General features: G+C 42.9%; 1 long non-coding RNA gene across 1 annotated transcript; it reads right to left on the bottom strand.

The window, feature by feature from the left end:
* Positions 1-11,051: 11,051 nt before the first annotated feature.
* On the bottom strand, positions 11,052-24,579 carry LOC115031717. The gene is made up of 3 exons (XR_003837370.1): positions 24,341-24,579; positions 22,225-22,369; positions 11,052-11,157 (listed from the first exon to the last, which is right to left on the bottom strand). It is a non-coding gene; the product is annotated as an uncharacterized LOC115031717 (long non-coding RNA).
* Between the last annotated feature and the right edge of the window lie 1,434 nt (positions 24,580-26,013).

Below are 26,013 nucleotides of genomic sequence, written 5' to 3'. Positions count from 1 at the left end.
AGATGTAGAACTCTCAGCTTCTCCTGTACCATGTCTGCCTGCATGCTGCCATGCTCTCATCATGATGATAATGGACTGAACCTCTGAACCTGTAAGTGAGCCCCAATTAAATGTTGACTTTTATAAGAGTTGCCTTGATCATGATGTCTGTTCACAGCAGTAAAACCCTAACTACGATAGCTTTGAATTATTATATTTGCTAATCAGAAAAGGGTATGTCCTTTTCTGTTCACAACCATCAGCTGGGTCAGGTAGCAGATGGTCAGAGATCCACTGGGCTTGGAATGTAGAATGTTTATTTTATTTATTTATTTATTATTTATTTTGGGTTTTTTGAGACAGGGTTTCTCTGTTTAGCCCTGGCTGTCCTGGAACTCACTTTGTAGACCAGACTGGCCTCGAACTCAGAAATCCACCTGCCTCTGCCTCCCAAGTGCTGGAATTAAAGGCGTGCGCCACCACTGCCCGGTGAATGTTTATTTTTTTTAAAAAGAAAATTTACTGGAAGGAAAATGTAAATCACTTGTAACAAACTACTATGGCTACAAGTTAGATGAGTAAGACAGCTTGGATAATGGGGAGTTTTGGGATGGGAGGACAGTCAGTTCCTAAGGAAAGTACTTGTTTCTGTACTGGTTCTGGGAAGGGTGTGGTGCTGCCTAGAAGGTCATGATAAGATTTTGTCTAAAGATTTTTATAACATTTGGTAACGAAACAGCTTGCCATCACTGTTGTTGCTTTGTAGCTAGTATGGTTGTGTTTGTTTGGTTTGGTTTTGAGACAAGGTCTCTATATAGCTCAAGCTGGAATCAAATTCACAATCCTCCTGCCTCATGCCGGGATTACAGGTGTCTCACCCAGCTCCTCCTGACTCTTTTCATCAACAAACACCCTTGGGCCTTGTAATCAGATTAGGATAACTAGGAGCTTTTCTCTAACAGGTCGTTTATCTAATAGTATTGCATTTATTTTAATGTCAGTCTTGATCATAGCGTTGTAGGGAAAGTGGAAGGCGGTACGAGGGAGTGTTCTATGCTGCTTCTCCATGAGCCCGATGGGATTTTAAGATAACAGGTGTGAGTGTAAATATATATGTAGGCCTAGATACACGGAGTGTGAAAATATCTCTTTTACAAAGAGTGCGGTAGGATTTAGGCTACAAAATTTCGATTCCACCTGGATGCTGTCTCTTTGCCCATCTCAAATGTCAAACCTACCCCGGGAAATATTCGAAGAAGGGGCTTTGAAAACTGCATTCCTGTGCTGAGCACACTCCTTGCTCCCTCCTGGAGCACTGTCTGGTCCTGTGGATCAGTTCTGATCTCCCATTGTGGTGTGTCTGCACCTGGCATTGTGGGGCAGAGCCTTGCTCCATCCCTTTTATGTTCCAATCATGCTGCATTCCGGCCACCCATTGAATCAGGTCTCTATTGCATTTCACACTTGGATTAACTCAATCATGCAAATTATGTCAAGCCCAAAAGAAATCAGGCTGTGGGCAAATAAGAAATGCTAATAAAAATAGAAAATACGGCTCACAGAGCCGATGCTCCTTTATGGAACTGCTACCCGTGGTCTCCAGACTCACAGGCTCTGGCCCAGTGCAAAAGGGAAGGATAAACAGGGCTTAATTCTAATATAAGTAAAAAAAAAAATCACAATGTAAATTAGATTTCCAAATCTTGATGTATCTCTTCACAGAGAATAAACTGGTTTCATGAAGATTAGCAGGGTAAGAATCATACCTGGAGCATTCCTTGAAACACTCCATCCGTCCCAAGATGAGATCTCTAGAGGATTGTTTATAAGTTGACTCCTCCCACATCTATGCCCCTGACCCCTACTCAGCTATGTGACCCACCCCCCCATTCGAAATGTGCTGCAGTAGGAACTTCTATCACGCTAACAGTCCTCCAGCGTCCAGTTAAAAGGAACTCTCACAGTTCCAAAAGCTCTCCTGACCGTCCTCAAGTGAGCTCCGTCTTGCTTTGGTGGCTTTTAACATGCATTTGTGTTATTAGAGCTGTGTTTGATACTGGGTAACTTGTTTAAAAAAAGAAACCTACTCAGTTTACACCTTTGAAGGGTGAAAGTCCACGACCAGGTGTTTCTACCTATTTGGCTGCTAGCAAATGCCCTGGCTTCGCCAGAACCTTGTAGAGAAAGGAAAAGGTCCATGTGTGACCTTGCTTTATAGCAGCCTGCTTTCTAGAGAATTGACTCCCTCCTGGGATAACCAGCACCGCACCACAGTGCTGCCGTGTCCTATCCTAACTGCCTCGCATTATAGGCTCCACTTGAGAGATTTATCATTGTGATTCTACAGTCCTACCCACCTAGCCCGCAGCACGTGGACCTCGGGGCATGCACTCTACACAAATGCAAGCCACTGCTGTCTTAGAAAAATCTGTTACTTTACCTAGGGCCGGATAAGCATCCGAGCTCCTTGCTGCCTGACACACAGGTTTGCCACTGGAGAAGCCAGGCTTCCTGACTAGCTCCTGCTAGCTCTGGCTTATACCCACCACCAAGGGTGCTCAGTGAACATTTCCAGAAGAATTGATTGGAGTTTGGGTCTTATAGGAAGACAAGATAATCAGTGTTTCTGGCTCCTAGCTGAACTGTGTGTGCTCCATACTCGGGAGATGTGGTTTCAATTCTCTAGAGGTACAGAAAGAAAAATGACCCACCGTGCGAGTTTCTAAACAAGAACCAGGAATGCGCACAGAAATGCTGCGAGGCACAGCTCAGCTAATCTGCAGCCCTGAGGGTGAACCCAAATGCATAGCAGGCGCTTGGTTCTGTCCCCTGCTCCCTTCTGAGCTGTTGCTCTCTCAGCCTTAAGCTTCCTTTGAGGCTTTTGCCTACTTTAACTTTCAAGCCCCTGACTTAAGATATCTAGCCTACACCGAGAGTTTCCCATCAGCGCTAATGTGGGTGAGATTTATGCTTATTGAGTGCAGAGCCAAGATTTCAAACTTCTCTGTATCAGTCACAGCAGCCAGACCAGAATGGAGTCCAGAATGATGAGTTCAATCGTCATCCAACCAGTGAGCAGGCCTGGCAGGAGCCTTCTGCAAATGCCTTCCCTTCCCAGCGCTCTCCTGGCAGACAGCTTGGGAACACTGTGGGAGAAAGGCTGCAGTTTCCAGCAGACACTTCTTTCCTGGAAGATGGATGGCAACGTGGGATCATCCTAACAGCTATGGCAAGAGGAACTTCCTGTATGCGTCTGACAGGACACACGCTGGGTTTATTCCATTTACACTCATCATTTCACCAAATCCTTATGTACCCCTATAAGGAGTGTGCTAAGGATCCTATACACTGTCACACAAAAGGAAGGAAGGGCTGCTTTGGGGATCTCAGGAACACGAGTCTCACAACCCCTGAATGAGCGGGAAAACCTGCCTTTCCCTTGGCCCTAATATTAACTGTAACTATACCAGAAGCCAAAGCAAAGAGTTTGAAACCTCGATTTCCTCACAAACAGCAATTGTTCTAAAGAAAGGGGCCAGGAGATGCTGTCTCTGTCTTCTGGGTTGCTGTAATCAGTTTGAGTTGAGGATGGTCTTTTCCCTATAATTGGCCAAGAAGCTAAGGAGTATTTGATAGAGGGCTATACTTGTCTGATTGACTTCAGGCACATCCAAACAGTCTACCAGGGTATCCCTCTAAGATATGTCTGCAAGAGCCGCACAGCAGCTCAGAGAGCTGTATAAACGTTAAATCTTGGAAAAGTTATGCTAGCAGATTCTACCGGAGCTCCCCAGCTTTAAGTTCCTGCTTCCCCTCAAGGAACACTATGTCAGATATCAACAATAAAATTATTAATGACGATCGCTTTTCACTTAAACCAAGTCACTTATACGGAATTGCACTAGGTAGGTTTAAAAACAGGTTCACAGTCTGTCTCTCCTTGGAGGTGACTGGCGTGTCTTTTTCTCTATTCAAACTTAGAGAAAATGCCCAAGCTTAGAAGCAAACTTACTTCTCCAGGCTTATTGGAACTCAGAACACATCCCCTTGACAGACACAACAGGGATTAATGAGCCATGGCCAGAAGTTTGATTTTTCTGTCAAGTGCTCCCATCCGTTTTTAATAAACAGAAGAACAACAGCAACCTCACTGCCTGCTCCCCGTCGCATAAGTGGGGCTGCCTGCTCCTGGTAGCCTGTGTGGAGAGCGGCGTTCGGACGGTAAATGATGGACGAATGCATTTATGAGCCCCTTCGGTCCGCTTCTCCTGTGGCTGGCTTTTCCCCCAAGTTCCATTTCTCTGCCTCTATTCAATGTGGGCGGCCCAGAGCTTTGCCAAGGGAAATCGTCAAGTGCGATATCACATTTACAGCTAAACGGCTTCAATTTCGTGCCACTGGGGCACTATCTGTGGTGTAAAGCTGCCAAAATACCCACTGTTTTCCCGTTAAGCCACGCTGGGTACTTTCACAGAAGCCTGCTTCCTGGGAGGACAAGAAGTTGAGCCAGAGTACAGCTACCCTGCAAACAGCAGATCATAGGAAGCAGGTAGGGCTGAAGAGCAACGCCTAGCAACATGGCCCTCCTCCTCCAAGCTTGTGAGGCCTCATTTGATCTCAGTTAAACTGTTGCCAGTAGGTTTTACGCTGTTCACTGTCACTGAAAACAAAAAAACAAATCTCATTGCTCACAAAAGCAATGTTTCTATTGTAGAAACAACAGAGTGGTATTTCTCTTTGCTCGTTATTTCTTCCTTCCTTCTTTCCTTCTTTCTTTCTTCCTTCCTTCCTTCCTCTCATTATTTTACTCTTTCTATTTTTGGTCTTGCAAGACAAACTGGGATTTTTCAGGGGAGACCTCTTTATTCCCCGAGAGCCTGGCTGAGAATGGCTGCCTTAAGCCATACTGACCACAGGATGTCCCCAGCGTTCCACGGAAATCCCATGGAAAGGACATTTACCTGGTAATGCAAAAGTTGTTTCTTAAGGAAGAAAGGTCAGAGCATAGAGAGATGGTCACATCTTCCGTTTCATACCAAGCTGGCTTTGCAGAGGCTGCCTCAGCACCACTGTCGAACATCCCAGCATCATGAGTTGAGGTTGTCCTTGAAGTAGAATGTGCCATCTACAAGCAAAGCCACTAAACCTAACAGCCCAGAGCTGATATTTAATCGCCCCTGAAGAGAAGTCACCCTGAGGCAGAGTTAATAACCAATACCAGACCTTTTTTTTTTTCCTTCACTTTAATTTTCTTTAAAAGCTTCATGCTCAAGCAATGTGGTGACCAATATCTGATGAAATTATATGCTGTTCAAGATGTTCCTTGAGCTGACACATTTATTAAATCCCAAAACGAGCGTCTACAAGAACTTAACAGAGGAACATTGGAAAGGAGCATGAACGTGAGTGTAAAGTTATTGTTGAGTTAAAATAAGATCTTTAAAACCTTAAACGAGATGTAGGATAATCAATCCATCCCTCTACCGCACAGTTTCAGGGGTGATAGAAGAACGCCACAAGAAGACTTCCAGGCTGCCACGAACAAGACATTAAAGGGAAGATTCCAGAGGGAGACGGCACATCCATCAGCCCTTTTGGAGGCTGGGTATAGAACTCATAGAGCTTATGAAATATCCATGTTCTCCTATTTAAGAGGTAGATTACCCCTTTCAGTATGGGGTCTAGTCATCAAAAGACCAAGGTAGCTTGTCAGTTTCCTCCCTGGCTTGGACAAATCTCAATTTAAGCAGCCCTCAACTAGTTTCTGTTATCAAAGCTTCCTGAGTTGAATGAAACCCCAAGTAGATTATGATAAAATTCCTTTGTGCTAACTTAGCCTAGAAGAGTCTGGTTCCACCAGGAGCCTGTCAGAGAACCCAGGGGCGTGCCTTAGGGAAGATATGCAAAGGGCCTAGGTGGTGTCTGCTTCCCTCTTCATTCATTTATACACCCAGCTGTGCAATGCTGAGTAACTGTCATTCCCAAATACTAATGAGAAACCATGCTTTTCCTCACACAGAGGCATTCATGGTCTTCACTGCACCCACTCTGAGTCCCTGACTGCACCTGGGAAAGAGCCTTTAAGGAGGACTTTACACCTTGGTCAAGGTCACTGGTGTGGGGGTCACATCCACTATGGCTGGTTTCCATTAAGAAGAGGAGGTGGTGACATCACTATGCACGGAAAGGTGGGAATTTGTAGCTAGGAAGTTGTGGGAGAAGGCATTGGACACAGGTAAGGCCTCAGGTGAGAGTAATCTTGAGAGCACCCTGATCTTCTTCCAACCCCTCTCTGTATCCATGGCAGTTCTAGAAAATTAATCTAGAGGCAAGATGTCCAGTTTGGGCAAGCTAGCTGTGTAATAGTACCTGTTGTAATAATTAGCTGTGTAATAATACCTGTTGCAGGCTCTTGCGTTAAATGCAGTTCATGACTTAGTAATAATAATGGCTGCAGACAAAGTGAATGCAAGAATCCGACCCACCAAGAGCTTTACACATATACACTTGTTATATTGGAGGCAACTATTCTGGTTGAAAAATTCACTTTTACAAGATAAACTGGGGTAAAAAACTCTGCTCCTCCAGACACCTACACCCATGCTCACTCCCAGAGCAAAGGACACTACCTTTAAAACCAACAGCAGGTAGGGGAAGGAGGAAAGGCAGGAGAGAGACAGAGTCCTTTCCTCCTTAATGTTCTGTTTCATACAATAATTTTAGAAATGCGCATTGTGTTTTAACCATGTATGGGTGGATTTTAAACAGGGTGCACGTCTTCAAGCAAATAAACCAGCTACCCTGGAATGAAACTTGGTGCCCACTCTGTTAATTATAGGGTCACATCCTTTCTCTGTTTCAGGGCACTTGTGTGTCTCGAAATGTTTACCTTCCAAATTACCTAGTGTTTTCAATTCTCTATAGACTGCACCACGTGAACCACGTGATCAAAAGTGAGCAAGAACAGTCAGCCTTCCGAGAGAGGTCTGTGATGTGAGCACCAGCCTGGTTGGTGTCAGAGCCACAGTTTGTGGAGCTGCCCAGGGTATATGCACTGCTGGCTCATTTTGTTCATTGGCTCTTTCAGCACTTTACTGTCTCCTGGGTGATTTGGAGGCTGTGTCTGAGAGTCTTCCTCCCACTCATTCCCACTTCCTCCCACTATGCCCCTATTGCTGCATCTGGCAGGTATACCTGGACAGAGCCACAATGGAAGTCCTCCTTCCTACAGACTCTGATGTCTGAGGTTTGGACCATGAGTGTGACTTGTCAGCCTTTGCTGTGTGTGCAGGACCCACCTGGAGCCGACATGGCTCAGTGCCCAGGGTCCTTACCACATGGCACATGGCTTCATAGAAATATCTGATCTCTCTCTCTCTCTCTCTCTCTCTCTCTTTCTCTCTCAGATGATAGGTAATTATTCTAGTCACAAAGGGATTTGTTACTCTAAAAAGGATCCTCTATAGAGCTTCCTTCAAAATCTAGGCAGCTCACTGTGTGGTTGGGGACTGCGATGGTTTTATGGGGATTCTATTGCTATTCTTAAAAGCTCACAGATTTTTTTTTAAAGGGAAAGGGAGCTGAGAAGATATCATGACTTATCAGGTAGGTTAAAACATTACTTTCTCCAAAGTAAGCCTTTGAGAGAGTCATGACTGAAGAAGAAAGGGTGGACCATCACTTCTCTGAACTTGAGCTTACTGCCCAGTGGACACACACCCAGAAAACTATCCAATTTTCACAGGTCAGAAAACCAAGTTCTGTAGAAGCTGGGTAACTTTTGTGAGGCCAAGTTCCTCAATGACTAAACCCTCTGTGAGCTTAGAAGAAAAGGAGGAGGTAGAGGAGGAGGAAGAGAAGGAAAAGGAGGAGGAAGAAGAGGAGGATGAGGAAGAAGAGGAGGAGGATATTTAAGGTATTAGCTTGGAATTGAAAAGTCAAAAAATAGCAACCACACAGCTCCTGACTCAAAAATAGAGAAATTGTGTAATAACTGAAAATGGAGTTTTAAAGTTCAGTTTGGCAGAGTTTTAAGGGGCCATTTAGGAGGAATCAAAACTCTTATTTTTTTTAAAAAAGGGACTGTCTTCCTCTCTAAGGTATCAACAACAATATGAGGTGAGGAAGGGAGTGGACAAATTGATAAATAAAGTAAACACAAAGAAAATGTATATAGTCTTGACAATTGTAAAGCATACCTTTTAAGGGTAAGGCAAAACCCCATTATTGGTTGGTCACAACCATTTCCAGCTACGATCTCATAGGATGCATATGAGCTCTCTATGTCCTGTCTTCTTTATAACAAGCAGACAGTCAACACAGTTTGGTGTTTAAATAGCTTTCCTCTGGTCGTTGGTCACCTAGGTCTTCCTTTAGTTTAGTAAGTCTGTTGCAAGGGCTGGGGAGATGGCTCAATGGTTAAGAGCATGTGTTGCTCTTGCAGAGAACTCAGGTTCAAATCTCATCACTCACGGGTGATTTGTAAACATTCCTAACTCCAGTTCCAGGGGACCTGATACCCTCCTCTGAACTCCATGAAACTAGGCATGTATACAGTACATATACCCACATGCAGACAAAGCACTCCAGACATATAAAATAAATACATCTTTTAAAATTTGAAAATTAATTAGTCTGTTTCTATAAACCATCTCTGGGCAATGCATGGCAATATTTAGACTTCCTAGTATATGATAGGAGGTTCCTGGGGCTTGGTAAAGGATTGCCTGTTCAGAGATGGGTTTTCATAGGGTTAGGCTGGAAGTATCTACCTGGTTTTGGCATCTACGGTATTTTACTTTCTATGCAGCTGAAGGGAAGTAAATGATTTATAAGAATCACAAAGCATAACACAAGGCCCCACTAGGTGCCTGGCTCCTTGACTCAGTTACCTGATGCTGTTCTGGATGCTAACTTCTGTGACTGCATAGTTACTTCCAGGAACTCACCTGGGTTTCTTTATTGTTCTCAATGCACAGTACAGTTATGCTCAGCAAGCCTTCCTCTGTGTGTGTGAGTGTGTATGTGTGCAAGTATGTGTATAAGTGTGTGTGTGAGCCTGTATGTGTATGAATGTGGGAATGTGTGTATGGTGAATGTGTGTATGTGTGAATGTGTGAGTGTGTGAGTGTGAATGTGAGTATGTATGTGTATGAGTGTGTGTGTGTTCACCCTTCTCCTCAGGAGTGCTCTGGCCATGTCCCTGGAGGGAGAATTGTATATCTGAGAGCAGGTGTAGGGTGGAAGACGAGGCCAGTGAAGGGCTTCTATCAACCTTTGGTGCCTTTTCTAGCACAGTGCTCCCACTAATGAGCAGAGCCCACTAATGAGAAGAGGCTGGGTCTCTCCTTTTCCGGAGACTGAGCCCATTACCCTTTGGGTCCCCACCAGTCTGAAGGCAGCAGGCCTGCTTCCCAAATGGATGGCTTCCAGCTCAGTGTACCACTCCCATTCCTGGTGCCAGTGGCCGTGAATAACCTCACTTTTGTGCTTTTTAAAAAATATTTCTCTACCCCAGTTCTTTACACACACACACACACACACACACACACACACACACACACACAAGCTTGGTGGCCCCATGCGGTGATATTTCTTGAAATGTTAGATTCTTTCTTCCTCTATTCCCCCTCCAGTTCTGGAAGCATTTTGTTTCTGTACTGCTTTGTGAATTGGGTACTGAGTCCAGATCCTTGGGGCTTTAAAGTTGAATTAATTATTAAACAGGAAGGGGGCAGTACTTTTAGCAGGCGCCAAGTAACTAACTATACTTATACTGCAAGCTGGCACCGCTCCGCTATCCTGTGCTGCGGTTTGCTGAAGGCAACTGGAGATTTTGATTCTAGTTTTAATCATGCATTCTGTATGTTTTGGGGCAGTGCAGAGTTGGCAAGCACAGGGCTAGGAAGCCAGTCTCCATCACCTACAGACCATTTTGACCGAAACAGGGCTTTGGGGTTTTGTTCTCTTTTGTTCCTTTTTAAAGAAATCAAAAATTCTTTGCCAGTTCATAAATCAATCTAAAGTTATCCACTTCCAACTGGTTATTTTTACCAGAGACAGGGTGGGCTTCTCTCTCTCTCTCTCTCTCTCTCTCTCTATATATATATATATATATATATATATATATATACACACACACACACACACATACATATACATTATACATGCATATGTATATTTCCCTTCTGGAATTAAAAAAAGTATTCTTGTTGACAATTATTTATATATATACACATATACACACACACACACACACATATATATTTATATATATATAATTTTTCCCCTTCATTGAAAATAGTGGGGTGTTTTGTTTGTTTCCCCCCAAAAGCCATTAGAAGGTTGACTTTGACTTTTTTGCTTTGTATTATGATCCCTTTTTATTGATGTGGGGGGGGGAATAAGTGGACCAGAACGAGTCTTGTCTTTAAAAATGAAGATATGCCACAGTATTTCTTGACTTCCCGAATGTAGACATTGATACTTCTCACAAACTCACATTCCACTAGATCTGCTGGTCGAGCCGGTCCCAGATGCGGCCGCGGCGTGTATGGGGACCAGGCATGTATGGGAAATGACAGAGTCCTGTGAATGCAGCTGTGTTAGTGTTTCCCAGGGAACCCAATCCTGTTTTCAAGGTGATATAATAACAGCCTCTGGTAGCGAGGACAAGCTCTCTGACTCTGCCCGAATCGCCTTGCCCGCCTGATTTTCACCTGGCCTCTGGCTCCAGGGCATGCTTCACCAGGCAAGCTGAGGTCCCTCAGGTCTCACCCTGCGAATGCATGGTGGTGGAGACTGTTGGGTGGAGGTGGGGGTGGGGGCGGGGAGGAAGAGCTCTTTTGAGTGCAGCTGGGTGCGTGGGCCTGGGTGTGAAGCAGCCTCAAGAGGAAAGAGAACAAAGATTTGGTTAAAAATTTAGATTCATGCTTATAAATTTGGAACATGGGGGAGAGGGAGCGAGGAAGCAACACGCCCCATTCTAGACCCCTCTCAGCCGACTGCTGATAAAGTGTATGTGAACAGACCCCTCGGAACGAAGCAGCTCTTCCAGGTTGCCCCTCAGCACAGGCCTCGACAAGCTACAGTACACATACCTTAGAACGCTTTCAAACTTGCAAGATGTTCTGTGAGCCTGGCTAGCCAAGTACTCCTTTGCAGAGCTTATTTTCCCTCCTGGAATTAAAAAAAAAAAAAAAAAAAAAAGTATCCTTGCTGACAATTCTTTCCTCTAAAAAAATATGTAGTTTTGCACCTCCTATATATTATCTAAATCTTGACTGTATAGTTTCCAACAGCTAATACATTTCATTATAATAATCCAATAAATGTAGTTACTGTGAACCAAACCATGAGGCCTAGTAGCTGCTTTTGAAAGATTCCTTAAGAGCTAAGGTTAGGTATCCATGGTAGAGCACTTGCCTCACATGGGATGGGGCCTGCGGCTCAGTCTCCCTAGTACTGGAAAAAAAAAAATCAGTTACAAGAAATCAAGAAAATGTATACCTTTGAACCTTGAAACTGAACCTTTCAACCACTCCTTACACTTTGGGCAGCAACATTTTATTCTATTTTGCCTTAGGGCTACGGCTATGGGCTCCTAGCCTGGCGTGTCCAGCTTGTTCTTGGTATTTAGGGTTCTGTGCTGGTCACACTGGGCTCATTATGCTCCTCACCATAGTAACTAATTTAAGAGCCATCTTGAAAACAGTATCTTTCTCCTCAACCAGTACTTGTAAGATTCACGTGTTGAGGGGATGGAGATGGCACATGCACAGGTTCTCAGTCTCATTCCCCCCTCCTTTTTTAAAAATGTATTCAGAACTGGCTTTACAAATTAAAAGAAAAATTAGATTACTGATCCTTGATTTAGCAAAGGTCCTGGTCTCTCACTCAAATGTGGCTCCTGCTCTTGTCCCTCACCCGATTGAGATTTCCAATTCAAAAATAAAAAGAACACCGACCGCCTTAAATCCACCAGCATAGCAGTAAGTTGTTTATTTGTTTGTTTGGGGTTTTTGTATTTTTTTCATGGCCTAGCGCTGGTAACTGAGAATCTGTACATTTCTCTAAGGAAAGTGTTACACTGTTGGTTGTTGTATAATGAGAATGTTTGTTTAGGAATATTTCGTTTGAGACTTCCTTCCAGGGGAGGGCCTCTTGTCTTACCATAGCACCCTGTGGAAGTGGAAAAACAGCTTCACTTAGCTGGGAACAAAACTAGCAGACAAAAAACGATAACCCTCTTCACACAAAAAAAGTAACTTTAATGTCATGGAGGATATTAATCATGCATGCATTGATTTTTTTTTAAACAGTTTCCTTCCCTTACTTTTAAGGATAATCAAAAAAACAACATGCATACCAATTTATGTTTTCCTGGGGACTTCCTAGGCTGACTGCTAGAGAGAAACGAAGTTGGAAAGTGTGTTTCTGTCTGACCACGTCAACTGTGCCCTAAAAGCCGACCAAGGTCTTCCTTTCCTTGAGATCAGTCGCTGGCCGGGCTATAGTTAGCCTTCCTAGCATGATGCTCCCAGCTGTAGACGATTTCGGGCTTCCCTACTGAGGTCCTGGGTGAGTCCAGCTACTTGCCAAGAGGCTGGCTGAGTCTGCAGGTGTATGAGCTACAGCCCTCGGCAGGGCTGCCTCTGCCTTCCCCTAAGGTCTCCCAGCCTTTCTGCAGTCCAGATGGTTCCAATTGGAGGCCTACACTCCACGCCGAAGCTGTATTGAGTTTCTTCCCTGAAACCAACAAACCCTGTTTCAGCATTTTGCTTGGATTAAAATATTTGTCCCTTTTTTTTCACAGGGCAGGAGGAGGGCTGCCGATGCCTCCGAAGGAAGGAAATCATTACAGGCCCTACAGAAGTAGGGCATGTGCTACAGCTGCTCATAGTTTGAGAGGAAGAAACATCGGACCTCAAACCTGGAACACGACTCTTTCAAAATGTTTGTGAGCTGCCCAAGAAAAACATCCTCCCGAGTCTTATCTAATAAGCGTGATCTCTAATCGCCTCAGTGTGTGCCCGGCTTTCCTTAGGACTTTGCACCTCTTTCCCGGAGCTCAGGAGAGGCTGGGGCAGAACACAGAGAGCCTTAATGAAGGGGATTTAATAGTTTGTGTTAAAGCTAATATGGTCCATTAGGAGCTGTCATTTTTATAAACAATGAAGATATGTTACCCTCTTCTGGGGTGGAAAGCTATCCCTCGAAAGACCTTGTAAACATCCAGTAACGATCTGTGGACCACGCATGACCGGCAATTAAAGTACTGCTCAGAAAGCACGGTTTCCCTCACATATTTGGTTTCTTGCTAAATAAACTCATAAAGATCATACATGTGTAAGCATACACTTACGTTAGAAACAACAACAACATGAGTGTGTGTATTTCATTAAGGAAATTAAAGGACTGTTATCTCGTCAGTGACTCTGGTTTAAGCTCAAGGAGCATCGGCAGGAATTGTTAGTTTAGTTAAGAGACCACTTTTCAGTCTTGATTCTCATGGTTCTGAAACTTTAGGAAGACATAAGATTAAACATCCCCAGTGCTCAGCAAGGCACAGCTCTGACCCTTAATGGCCATAAATAAAAAAGAATGTCCTCAAAACTTGTTACAAGATACCTGGGAGATTTAGTTTGTAGGTGCAGCAAATTCCAGGGGAGACCATGGCCTTTGAGAGGGAAGGAAGGCGCTTGAAAAGCTGAGGTTTCAGCAATCCTCTGACTTTGTAAATAGAATTTGCTCCTTTTGGCATACAAACACGCACATGCACGTGCACGCATCCTTTTTTTTTTTTTTCTCTTAAAGACAAATGATTATTTTTCACAGATTCCAAGTTTGACAGAATCTGATAAAAAATTTGTATAAACCTTAACATTTCCCATTATGCATAGATGTGAAAAAGACAGAGATTGGCCTGGGTTAAAAATCATTCTAGTTGTTCACATATACTTGAAACCTCAAGTGACAAGATTTTTTTTTTTTGGTGTTTTTGTTTTGTTTTGTTTGTTTTGTTTTGTTTTTGAGGCAGCCTCAGGCAGGAACTTGCTATCAAGGAAGGAACAAAACAAAAGCAGATTACAAATCCCTCCTAACAAAGCAAAATCAAACTGCAGATCAATAAGTGCAGCTGGGTTTAAACTGTTTCCTTATAAAAGCCTCAAAAAAACTTTTTTGAATAATAGGCTAAAGGCTGAACGTTCATGCTTTGGAGCAAGCCCCTTCTGGAAGAATCTCTCCTCTTCCTCCAGGGAGCCGCTCTTAGGAAGATCTGCGGCTGCTTCTCTTCCTTCTTTTTGCTGAGCCGAGCCTTGTGTTGTGGCTGGAAAAGGCTGATAATGTGGCTTCCAGAGGAAGGGAAAGGTGGTCTTTGATCTGTACCGAGAGCCCTACATTTCAGCAGCCTTGCCTGCTTCCCACAGCAGGGCTCACTCTCTATGCTCATCCATGAATGATCTGTGAGATAGATGCTCAAACTAGGGTGGCTCTGCTTACAGGAAGTTCAGCTTAGAGTCTAAAGAAAAACCCTAGCCTCCAGATTGTTGAAGCAACAACAATAACAACAACAACAACACCTATGCCAGGCTTGCTGTTTAGGTGGGGACCTAGTCAGGGACTTTGACACAGCGCTCCCAGCATCCTCCTTCATCAGCGACTGAATTCTATCTGGGCTTTAAACCGGAGAGAGGAAAGAGAGCGCACCCATTGAGTGAGCCGGTGTTCAGCTTATTCACATATGCTCCAAATGGTGCAGAGATAAGCAAAAGGCGTTCTGGTGTGGGTTTTTAATGATTTCATTATCACCAGACAAGAATTGAAAGATCGACCAGATGCTATTCGGAAGATAGAGATGCCAGATTAAAATTAATAATAATGATAATGATAATAATAATACACGTGCCTCCAGTAAACAGTTGAGGCAGACCAAGGAGACCCTTGGAGTTAGTAGTTTTGTTTTAAAAGAAAGATTGCAATTATTTGAAAAAAAAAATGGAACTTTTGGAAATTTTGATTTTGCTCTGCCTCTCCTCCTCTCCGGGAGTTTTAGGGCACATTTCAGTCTCAGCAAGTGGGGTAATAGAGTGAAGCCCAGCACATCTAACCTAGTTGCACAGAGGCCTGACCAGTGAGTGAGTGTTGCCCACAGGTGTTGCCTACCAGCAGAAGTTGGAGAATAAAGATTCCTCCTGTCCTCTGACCTTGTCCGTGCACTGCCTCCCATGATGCCCTCCTTCATGTGACATGTTCTGTACTGTGTACAAAGTGCCCAGCTGAAGGAAGTGAGTTTGGTTTGTCCTCACTGGGGAGATAATTGACTATCTAGAAAATGGGTTTATGGTCTATTTTGGGGAGGGGAGGGGAGAATAAACATCCTCTGAGTTATCATCTTCAAATCACTCAGTTAACCATGGTGTATTATTGGGCGGTGATCTTAAAGGTGAATGTAACAACCAGACAAGCCTGCATGGGAAGCCTGTGTGGTGGTACGTGGGGAGTTTGCATGATGATGCATAATAAACTCGCATAGTGACTCACGTGGAGCTTGCATGGTTTTCATGGGGAACTTGTATGGTGGGGCAGGGGAAGTTTGCATGGTGATGTATGAGGAGCATGCATGGTGACTCACGGAGAGCTTGCATTATCATGATAGTATAAATAGACTCAAAGACTCAAAGCCTGGTTTTCGATATACCTTAGCAAACATTGCTCAAAGAGGCCCTGTGTACTGTGAAATGAGGGAAGAAAAACCTCATTCTAAGAGACAAGATGTTTTGTACAACATGGTAGTTTCCAACTGGGCTGTTACAGCCCATCCCAAGCTGCCCTCCAGTTCTGCTAGGGTACCACCCTCCAGTCCAAAAGGAGACCTGGAATTGAGCCTGCAGAGTGCATCACTGTATCACCGTTTGGTCTAGCAGTTACTTCTGCCTGGTCTTTTCCTGACCCACAAGTGTTTGTTTCACAACCTTCTTCTCAGATCAACTTTGTAACCGCCTGTACATTTCACCAACACTTTCTGACCTCCTAGGCATCTCCTTCTGTGCCAGATTTTACACAACCATGACAAAAATAGGTTTTCTTGCTGAAACTTTTAAGTTGTCACTTTTTATAAGATTTGAAAAACTCTAACAATACCCATTTACCTTTTGGCTTCCAAAACTTTAATATTTATTTATTTATCTATTTATTTATTTTTATTATAGGCATCTTCTATTGTCTACAGCTTGTGTAGCCCCTGGAGAATAACTTCTTTAAATAGCCAGAAGCCAGCCAAACATTGAGGTGTGGTCTCCGATCATGAAGGTCCAGCTATGTGACCTACCTAACAGCCAATGTTTCTGTGTTCACTCGATTGACCAGAAGGGCACAGCCTCAACCTATGGACTCCTACTCACTGAGATATTGTTGAAGTTTTGTGTGCTTGTAGGACATATTTTACTGTGAAGCAGCAAATTAGCTTCTTTGATTCAAAACCTACTTACAGTGTGTGCCAAGCACACGGCAAAACACTGCTCACACAAGCACATCAGCTGGGAGAAGGGTCCGCTCAGCTTTTCTTGTTTGTGTTACTAATTGGAAACAGTGGTAGTGCATCTCCCTTACACCCGTGGCATCATTTTTCTTCAGGATTTACACTGTTTCAGGTTTGAGAGCAGGATCATCTCCAGTGGACAACACTCGAGCATCTATTAGTAGAAGAATGGAAACTTAGAGGGTAAAGCAGTGTGGTTTGGGGCCCTCCTCATGATTTCTGGCAAAAGCCAAACAGTCTATCTCACATCTATGACTTGCTCATTATGAGTGGAGTCTTTCTTTTTTATTCGATATTTTCTTTATTTACATTTCAAATGTTATCCTCTTTCCTAGTTTCCCCTCTGAAAACCCCCTATCCCCTCTTCCCTCCCCCCTCCCCCTGCTCACCAAGCCACTCACTACAGCTTCCTGGCCCTGGCATTCCCCTATACTGGGGCATAGAACCTTCACAGGACCAAGGGCCTCTCCTCCCATTGATGACTGACTAGGCCATCTTCAGCTACATACGCAGCTAGAGCCATGAGTCTCCCCATGTGTTTTCTTTGATTGGTGGTTTAGTCCCAGGGAGCTCTGGGGGTACTGGTTAGTTCTCCTATGGGGCTACAAACCCCTTCAGCTGCTTGGGTCCTTTCTCTAGCTCCTTTATTGGAGACTCTGTGCTCCATCCAATGGATGGCTGTGAGCATCCACTTCTGTATTTGTCAGGCACTGGCAAAGCCTCTCAGGAGACAGTTATCTCAGGCTCCTGTCAGCAGGCTCTTGTTGGCATCCACAATAGTGTCTGGTTTTGGTGGTTGTTTATGGGATGGATCCCCAGGTGGGGGCAGTCTCTGGTCATTCCTTCAGTCTCTGCTTCACACTTTATCTCTGTAACTTCTTCAATGGGTATTTTCTTCCCCTTCTAAGAAGGATTGAAGCATGAGTGGAGTCTTTCTTGCCTTTGAGTCACCACGGAGTCTCAGTACTTCTTGCCCAGACAACTTTCTAAAGATTTTTGTTTAAATGATAACTTTGATACAGGGCTGGCAAGCACTGATTAATTCTGGTGAGTACCAGAACTTTAGCTTGTCTGATGGGATGCTTGTCTAAGCGTGCACAAAGCCCTGGATTCAATTCCCAGCACCATATAACCAACCATAAAACCCTCATAGTGTGACACTTGGCACTCAAGATAAATTCAGGAGGATCACAAGTTCAAGGCCATTACTAGCTACTTAGGGAGTTCAAGGGCACTCTGGGGTACATGAGGCACTGCCTCAAAAACAAAATATCTTGTGAAATGAAGATTATTTCATCAAATTTGGGACTTCTTTATCTAAGCACAGGCTGCTAGTACTCATTTTGCAACTCGTCTTAATTAACCCCAGAGCAAATCTGGTCCTTCCACTTTCAGACAGTCTCTTCGTTTTAAATGCCCAGTTCCCCTGTGCTTATTATATTTACATTCTTGTGGGGTGCGAGAGCTTTGTGCGTGTGCATGAGTGTTCGTGTACATGTGCACACGTGTTGCTGTGTGGATGGTGAGATTTCAGAAGGACAGGAGAATATCTGTCTCCTCCTCCTGCTTGTCTCTTCCTCCTGTTTCATCACGAGTCTTGTTCTCACTGAATAGCTATTATCATAGGGGAGCCTTAATAAATGTCAATTTCCTGGCAGACTTTTAGGCAAAATTATTATGAGATCAGTAAAACTTTTAACTGGAAAGGAAAGATGGGTGAAAGTGCCAAATACAGACTAATGCCAGGCTAGTTCAACTTTGGATGTGCACATTTAATTAAAAAAAACTAACACAATGAAAGAGATTAGTAATTTGTTGTTGTTGTTGCTGTTTTTCTTGTTGTTGTTAGTATTCCTTATGTTTCATACTTGCATGCACACTGATGCCATTCACTCCCAATGAGTGGTTATAAATTTTCAATGTCCCAATTTTAAGTAGGGTTGGCAATGGGGAGCTACATAACTTGTCATTAGATAGTGTAATCTCCAGTTTCAGTGTGTGTGTGTGTCTGTGTGTGTGTTGAAGGTTATTCAATCACACATATGATATCAGTTGGCCATTTTATTTGTTCATAGTTGGATAGAAATTTAATTTAAAATTTTTTATGTTATATTCCCTTGCCAGGCAATAGAGCCATCATACCAAACAACAAGCTAGAAAAGAAGCAGGATCTTTTCTGAGGGGAGTAGATCTGAGGGAGAGGGGAGGTGGGGGGAAAGAGAGACTGGGGCAGGAAAGGGAGGGAAAACTGTGGTTGGGATATAATATATGAGAGAAGAATTTTTTTAAAAAGAATTTAAAGCAAAAAGAAAAATGAAAAAAAAAAAGGAGGCATCACCATTTGTCTTACAATCAAAGAAACGTCCATCATTGAGGAAATAAAGAATCTCCAAGCATGCATGAGAGGTTGGAAGACAAAATGGCCGCGCCATCCAGAAAGATGGAGTGGAGCCAATACATTGCCACCCAGAATCCTTAGAGAGGTTTGGGATTTGAGTTTTGAAACTCAGGCAGCTCTATGGAAGTCTAAAAGAGAGTAAAGAGTGTGTTCGAACCCACTCATCCACGCAACAGCTGAAGTCCGCAACTGGGGAGGAAAGGATTATTTTGAGAGAGGCACAAGATGGAGCACTATTAATCCACTAAGAGACTCCTTACCACAAAATTCTGGGAATGCCTGGTCCTTGGAAGGCATAGCTAACGCAGTTCATAGACACAAAGTAAAATTTCTCACTTGGAACAAATCCAGGCTTGTATACATCTGATGCTATTATATTTATCTAGTAGTCAGAAAAAGAAGAAACACCCCAACAAGCTAAATAAAAATATACATCGTTACTATTTTCGTAAGTCCAGTCAAAGGGATGAGTCTAACTTGGGCCTTTGAGAGGCACACTGTGCTAGAAAGTAACAGTAGGAATTGCCTGGCTTGTTGTCTGAATTAAATACAAATTTACACACCCAAATGACCAAAATAATGAAAGTGATAGATTAGTGTATTGAGGCATAATCACTGTGGGGAATGCAGAACTTACCAGAAGCTGATTTTGAGACAATTGCTTGTAATTAAAGCTGTGCTGGTTACAGAGAGAGAGAGAGAGAGAGAGAGAGAGAGAGAGAGAGAGAGAGAGAGAGNGGAGATGAAGTTAAGGAGGTTGTAAACTGCTTGAGAGACAGAGTGAGAGAGAGAGAGAGAGAGAGAGAGAGAGAGAGAGAGAGAGAGAGAGAGGCAGTCCTTTGTGTATAACACCAATTAATGACTTTTTTCTCCCGGTGGTGAATAGTTTTTAAATGCCTGTGCAGCTATTTATATCTGACCATGTTTGGAAGTGATAGGAGGTAGATTTCTTAGCAGCCTTCCTAGGATTTCTATTTGCAACTATACTTTGCTGTTGGTTTTCCTTAACTCCATCTTAGAAGTAACAATGACATTCGGGAGATTCTAACATATGAAGGGTGTTGAGATTCCTTCTTCCTTTACAATTAGTAAAAATAAGTAATAGGGCTACACGGTTGTTATCAATTTCTCTTGCTATCATCCGAAGCCGAACAGTGATTGAATTGTGAATAAACTAACTGTTGTTCGGGAATAGCCAGTATCCTTTTCCTATAAATACCCCCCCCAAAAAAAATCTGCATTTGCTTACCCTCAGCCCTGTGAGCTCAAAACAGGTAAAAGAGGCAGTTACGGTGGCTGTTGTTTGTGTCAACAAATGCTATTCTTTCTGGAAGTGAGCCACAGTCAGCTGTCAGAGAGTGGTTATCCCATCCAGCTGTCCTCCCCAATATCAAGGGTGCGGCTCTTCCTCTTTTAGTGTTCTGAGGACTGGTGGTGTAGAAAAGCCACATCTGATCACAACATTTGTTTCTTCCTCCTCCTGACTACTAAGCAAGTTCTGCATGTCTTAGCACCAGGCAAGTTCATTATTTACCGTGTGACTATGGAATGCCTTTCTTGGTGTGGTCTCTATGCGAATACATTCAAAGATTGGGCAACTGAAGCAGCTGTGGTGGTCATGTGGGGATGGGGAAGAGTAGGAGAGTGAGCTACTGGAAAACAAAGCAGAATAAATGTGAATGTGAAGTTTGGAGCTCTCTCTCTCTCTCTCTCTCTCTCTCTCTCTCTCTCTCTCTTGCACCCCTGCAGTGATGGCTGTCTGTTATTGTGACTAACAATGCAAGGCAAGAAGTTACAGGCCCAGCCTCTGTTTCTGACTTTATTCTGATTACTAGAATGTTTAGAGATTTAGCTACCTCTGAGTCCTATCTCTAAATCTACACCAAGGCAATTGTGGTGGTTATGGTAACATGGGTGTTACTTGGAGAGATGGCCCAGTGGTTAAAATATCTTGGGTAAAGATATTTTAGAGTCAGTGAAATGGCTCTGATGAAGGTACTTGCCGCTAACCCTTACAGCCTGAGCTCAATTTCCAGAACATACACAATGTACACAGAGAAGTGAGTTTTGCAAAGTCTTCGTCGTGCACACATCTGCAATAGCATGCACATGCTCAAACATACATGCATGTGCGCACGCGCATACACACCCACACACAAAAACAAGTGAATGTTAAAAAAAAATATTTTAAAAAAGAAAACTTTACAACGCCAATGCAAAGTGATTGATTGGTCATGAGCCTTTGACATTGCTATCAATTGTAGTTTTAAGTAATAAAAACATAGTTTTTCATCGTGATATTGAGTCTCAAGTACTTCCTTTTTACCAATATCCTCTTTAGACTGAGACGTTAGGATAGAAGGTCCAACTAAGTCTAACCTGCACAGGGCAGTCTCTTCTACAGGTACATATGCAGAGATGCAGAGCTTTTATTTATTTATTTATTTATTTATTTATTTATTTATTTATTTATTTATTTATTGGTCTGTGGAAAAGAGCGTGTTAGAAGAAAGAAGGTAAAGTTTACCTTTGTGTCTTCCTGTAACATTTGAACTCTTGCTATGCACCACTACAATCCCAGGCATTAACAGGAATGCACTCTTTAAGTGACTCAAAGATCACTAAGCTCAGGGGGTGAAGAGGGAGAAACGAACGACTCCACCAAAGAAAGTCATGAGCATTACAGTGGCTATGGAAGTGGCTCTGAGTCCCACGCCAGCTCTGAACACAGAGCTCCCTAAAGAAGAGACTCTGGTGCAGAGATCTAGGCTCAGTGACCACTGGTGCTGGGCACAGATCTGGACGTTAGTGATCTCTGAACTGTGCGCAGGTAGGGAGAAGCTGGAGAAAGCTGGGGGAGGGGAACCGTGATCAGAATATACTGCATGGAAAAGGAAACTATTTTCAATTTTAAAAAAGTCTTATCATTTAAAAAGAAAACCACTCCTGGATGTAGTGTGGCTAGTCTTTAATCCTAGCATTTGAGAGGCAGAGTGGCAGGGAGATCTCTGAGTTCTAGACCAGCCTGGTCTACATAGTGAGTTCTAGGAAAACTGGGTCTACACAAAGAGACCTGTCAAAAACAAAAGGAAAGTGCTGATATTTGGTAGAGAGTTAAATCCCTGTTTGTTTTTGTTTGTTTTTCTTATCTCTTCTTTTCTCTGTCTCATCTTCGTGTTAGTGACCGTAGGAAGCCTATTTAGCTCTTAAAGACTAAGCATTTGTTCACACGATGACACCTAACCCTAAGGTGACATAGTATTAAGAGGTACAGTTTGGGGAGGTAATTAGGCCATGAGGGTACAACCTCAAGAATAGGATTCGTATCTGTATTTAGAGGCCATGCAGAGCCTTCTTTTCCTTCTCGGTAACATCCATGTGGCAGAAAGGCTCCTCACAGGACGCTAGGTTTGCTGGTTCCTCCATCTTGGTCGTTCACCGTCCCTCCGCAGCTGTGAATGATAAATATTATTCAGGCCGCCGATCTGCAACATTTTGTCACAACCACCTAAACTGATTAAAACTCTGGACAAAACATTATTTTAAACCAACGCATATCAGGAAATTCTTGGAGTCTGATCCCTTCATCAGCTCCATTCTTCCGGGTTTTTTTTTTCAGAGCGAGGTTCAAACTGATTCAGGGATGGGTTCTCTCATACAATTGTGAAGAGAAATTAAGAGTCTTTCCTCCTTGTCCCAGTTTCTCTGTTAAATTATTACTAGTCAGTTCACTTTCCTTTGTTTTTTTTTGGAACATTTGATTTCTGTCCTGCGCCTCCCCAGGGGTTGCATGAGGCTCATTGGTCGCCACAGTTCGGCATCTTTCTGGGAGGGCGTGGCTTGGTACACTGGCCTCTCCATCTCCCTCTGTTGTGTTTTAAGGATTAGCAGGAGGGTGCAAATTCATAGGACCCAGAGCACTAGGAAACGTGTGACTTCTTCCCCACTAATATGCAGTCAGCTGACTCATCTTCCCAGACCAGGTTTCTTTCAGAACCCGTTCCCATTCTCTTTGGTCATCCGCCTTCAGTCTGTTCCCCTCTTGTATTCCTCAGACTGCATCGTTAATTGCCCCATCTTTAAACTCCATGTTTGCTTTCTTCTGATTCTGAATTCCTGCAGCTGAATTTCCTTTTTCTGTTATTATAACAGAAACTAGAATAACTAGAATTTGTTTCACAATAACTAGAATTTGTTTCCCCCCCGGCTTAAGCTCTCTCTTTCTCTACATTTTCATTTTGTCCTCAAATCATTTTTTTAAATATTCTTTTCCATATCTTCCTTGTCTTCCTTGCATTCTTAGAGTGGTTTCAAGTCAGTTGCTACTATTTTTTAAAAGATTTATTTGTTTATTTTATGCCTATGAGTAAACTGTCAGTGTCTTCAGACGCACAGAAGGGGGCATCAGATTCCATTACAGATGGTTGTGAGCCACCAATGGAATTGAACTCAGGACCTCTGGAAGAGCAGTTAGTGATCTTAACCTCTGAGCCATCTCTCCAGCCCCCAATTGCTATTATTTTATTGATGTGAATTCATTGTACAGAATAATGGCTTCCTTGCCACATGCTCACACGTGTGTGCGTCATTTACTTTGATCTTATTTACCCCCCCCCCTTTATTCTTTCCTTCCCTTATTGGTTCCCTATTCCGTATTCAAGGCTTTCTCTGATTTTAAAGTCTAGACGCTACAGCTGAGACAAAGTATGTGATATCTGTCTTCCAGAGCCTGGCTTATCTCACTAACTCATTGTGTTCCAGTTCCATCCATTTTCCTGAAGATTATGTAATTTTGCTACTTTTACTAGATGAGTAACCCAAATATATTGTATTATAATGTGTTACAATATTGTCATTATTTTTCCCTTAAGTGGATCATATTTTCCTGTTTCTTTGTATATCATGATTTTTACTGTTCTACTCAAAACTGGACAGTTGAATCTAAAAATTCTGGAAATCAGGTTGTCCTTGTTCCAGAGGATTTACTGAGCTTATTTTTGTGTTTGTTTTAGATTTATTTTTATTTTTTATATATACACACACAAATATATATATATATACATACATACATGTATATGTATATATGTATATATGTATACATATACATACATATATATATATATATATATATATATATAGAGAGAGAGAGAGAGAGAGAGAGAGAGCTTATAGAGATCAGAAGCATCAGATCCTCTAGAGTTGGAGTTATAGACAATTTGAGCTTCCCAACATAGGTGTTGGGAACTGAACTCGTCTTCTGCCATGGCCATGGTTATACATATTCTCCACCTGAAAGCAGCTGGGTATGATGTGTCTATGGCTTGAGAGCTGATCCCATTACACCCTAGTAGCGTGACCATTGAAATTGAGTTAGGCAAATTGATGTGTCTGGAATCCTGAATACAAGTTCTGGATATACTCACCAAAGGGAAGAGGATCAGGTTCTTCTTCCTACTTCCTGCCCCTCCTGTGGCATCCTGGATGTAGACTGAATGCTCTGAGAGGAGACTGATGACTCACAGTGGTTCAGAGACACCCACAGTCTTGGGTCACATCCCTCCTGGCAGTTACACAAGTGAGACTAAATGTCTCTGTGACTTGAGTCACTCTTACTTTGAATCCCTTTCAGGTAAGAGCTCTATGTAGAGTGTGGTGGTTTGAATATGCTTGGCCCATAGGAAGTGGCACTCATAGGAGTGTGGCCTTGTTGGATGCTAGTCTTCTCCTGTTTGCCTTTGGAACAAGATGTAGAACTCTCAACTCCTCCTGTGCCATGCCTGCTTGAATGTTGCTTGATGATAATGGTCTGAAGGTCTGAATCTGTAAGCCTGTTTCAATTAAATGTTATTATAAGAGTTGTTTTGGTCAGGGTGTCTGTTCACAGCAATAAAACTCTAACAAGACTTAGAACATTCCTATATTGAACAGAATCTGGATATAGAAGTGCCTAAAAAATCCAGTAGGGGCATCATAGTAAAAACCAGGTTTACAACCCAGATATGAAGGCCATAATGACAGTGTCCTTCCAATAGCTTGGCAAATTGCTTCATCCTTTTCAGTAATCTGGGAGTCAGATCATCACCTGACCAAGTCTGAGCTCTAGGGGAAATGAAATCATGGTGGATAGCCACGGTTCTTTGGTGTTTGGTGCTTTTATTTATTTATTTATTTATTTTAATAATACCTAAAAAATAGAAAGATGATGGATTCAGGCAAGAGATGGCTAGTTGACAAGAGGTGATAGAAGGGGATTTCTTATGGAAAAGAACAAAAGGTCTGACAATCAGAGCCCCCCTTCTGGGTGGGCTGAGACTGCTCTTCCTGGCAGGAATGAAGCCTTTGTAAGCAACACTAAGAGGCTTAGAGGAGATATACTGGTCACACCTAGGGTCATTTTCAGGCATTCTGCTTTTTCCATTTAGGACATTTTTGTTTGTTTTGTTATTATTCTTTTTTTTCCCAACTGAGAAGGAAAAAGTGATGTAGAGTAGAGAGAAGAAAAAGGAGAGAGGGGAGAGGAAGAAGAGAGGGGGAGGGAAGGAGAGAGTGAGCTAGTGCAGTGTTGGGCAGGAAGTAAATACATTCTCTTCCTTGTTAAGTCTCTTGCTAGAGCGTATTTCAAGATGTAGTCACAAGCTTAAAAGGAGAAACGGAAAGAACACATGGCTAGAAGCTGAAAATCTCAAAGGCCTCACATTGGGAACTCTTGGCCATTGGTTGAAGAGTCTTACCTGAAATGCTGAGCTCAAAGGAATGAGTGAACTTTTAAGGGAAGTATATGGTATGAGAAATCAGATGATGCCCTGGCAGTGCCTATGGTCAGTTAAGGCCTTAAGGCTCAGACCTCTGAAATGGCATTGGCAGGAAGTGGTTTGTGAGAACAGGAAGCTTTGTGATGTTGGCGAATGCATGACCACTGGACCCTCTCATTGTCCTCCTTCTAAGTGACCCTGGAGGTACATTACAATTCTTTTGTGTATTAGCTCCCTTGAGATTTCTTCAAACAGTGCAATGAACTTGAGAGTTACCCAGCATACACCACAATGAATTCTATTAATATGTGCAAGTGATATGTGTTAAGAAAATACACAAGTTG

This window comes from Mus caroli, chromosome 1 (genome assembly GCF_900094665.2).
Source record: "Mus caroli chromosome 1, CAROLI_EIJ_v1.1, whole genome shotgun sequence".
Lineage (NCBI taxonomy): Eukaryota > Metazoa > Chordata > Mammalia > Rodentia > Muridae > Mus > Mus caroli.
This window is presented reverse-complemented; position numbering and strand designations above follow the sequence as displayed.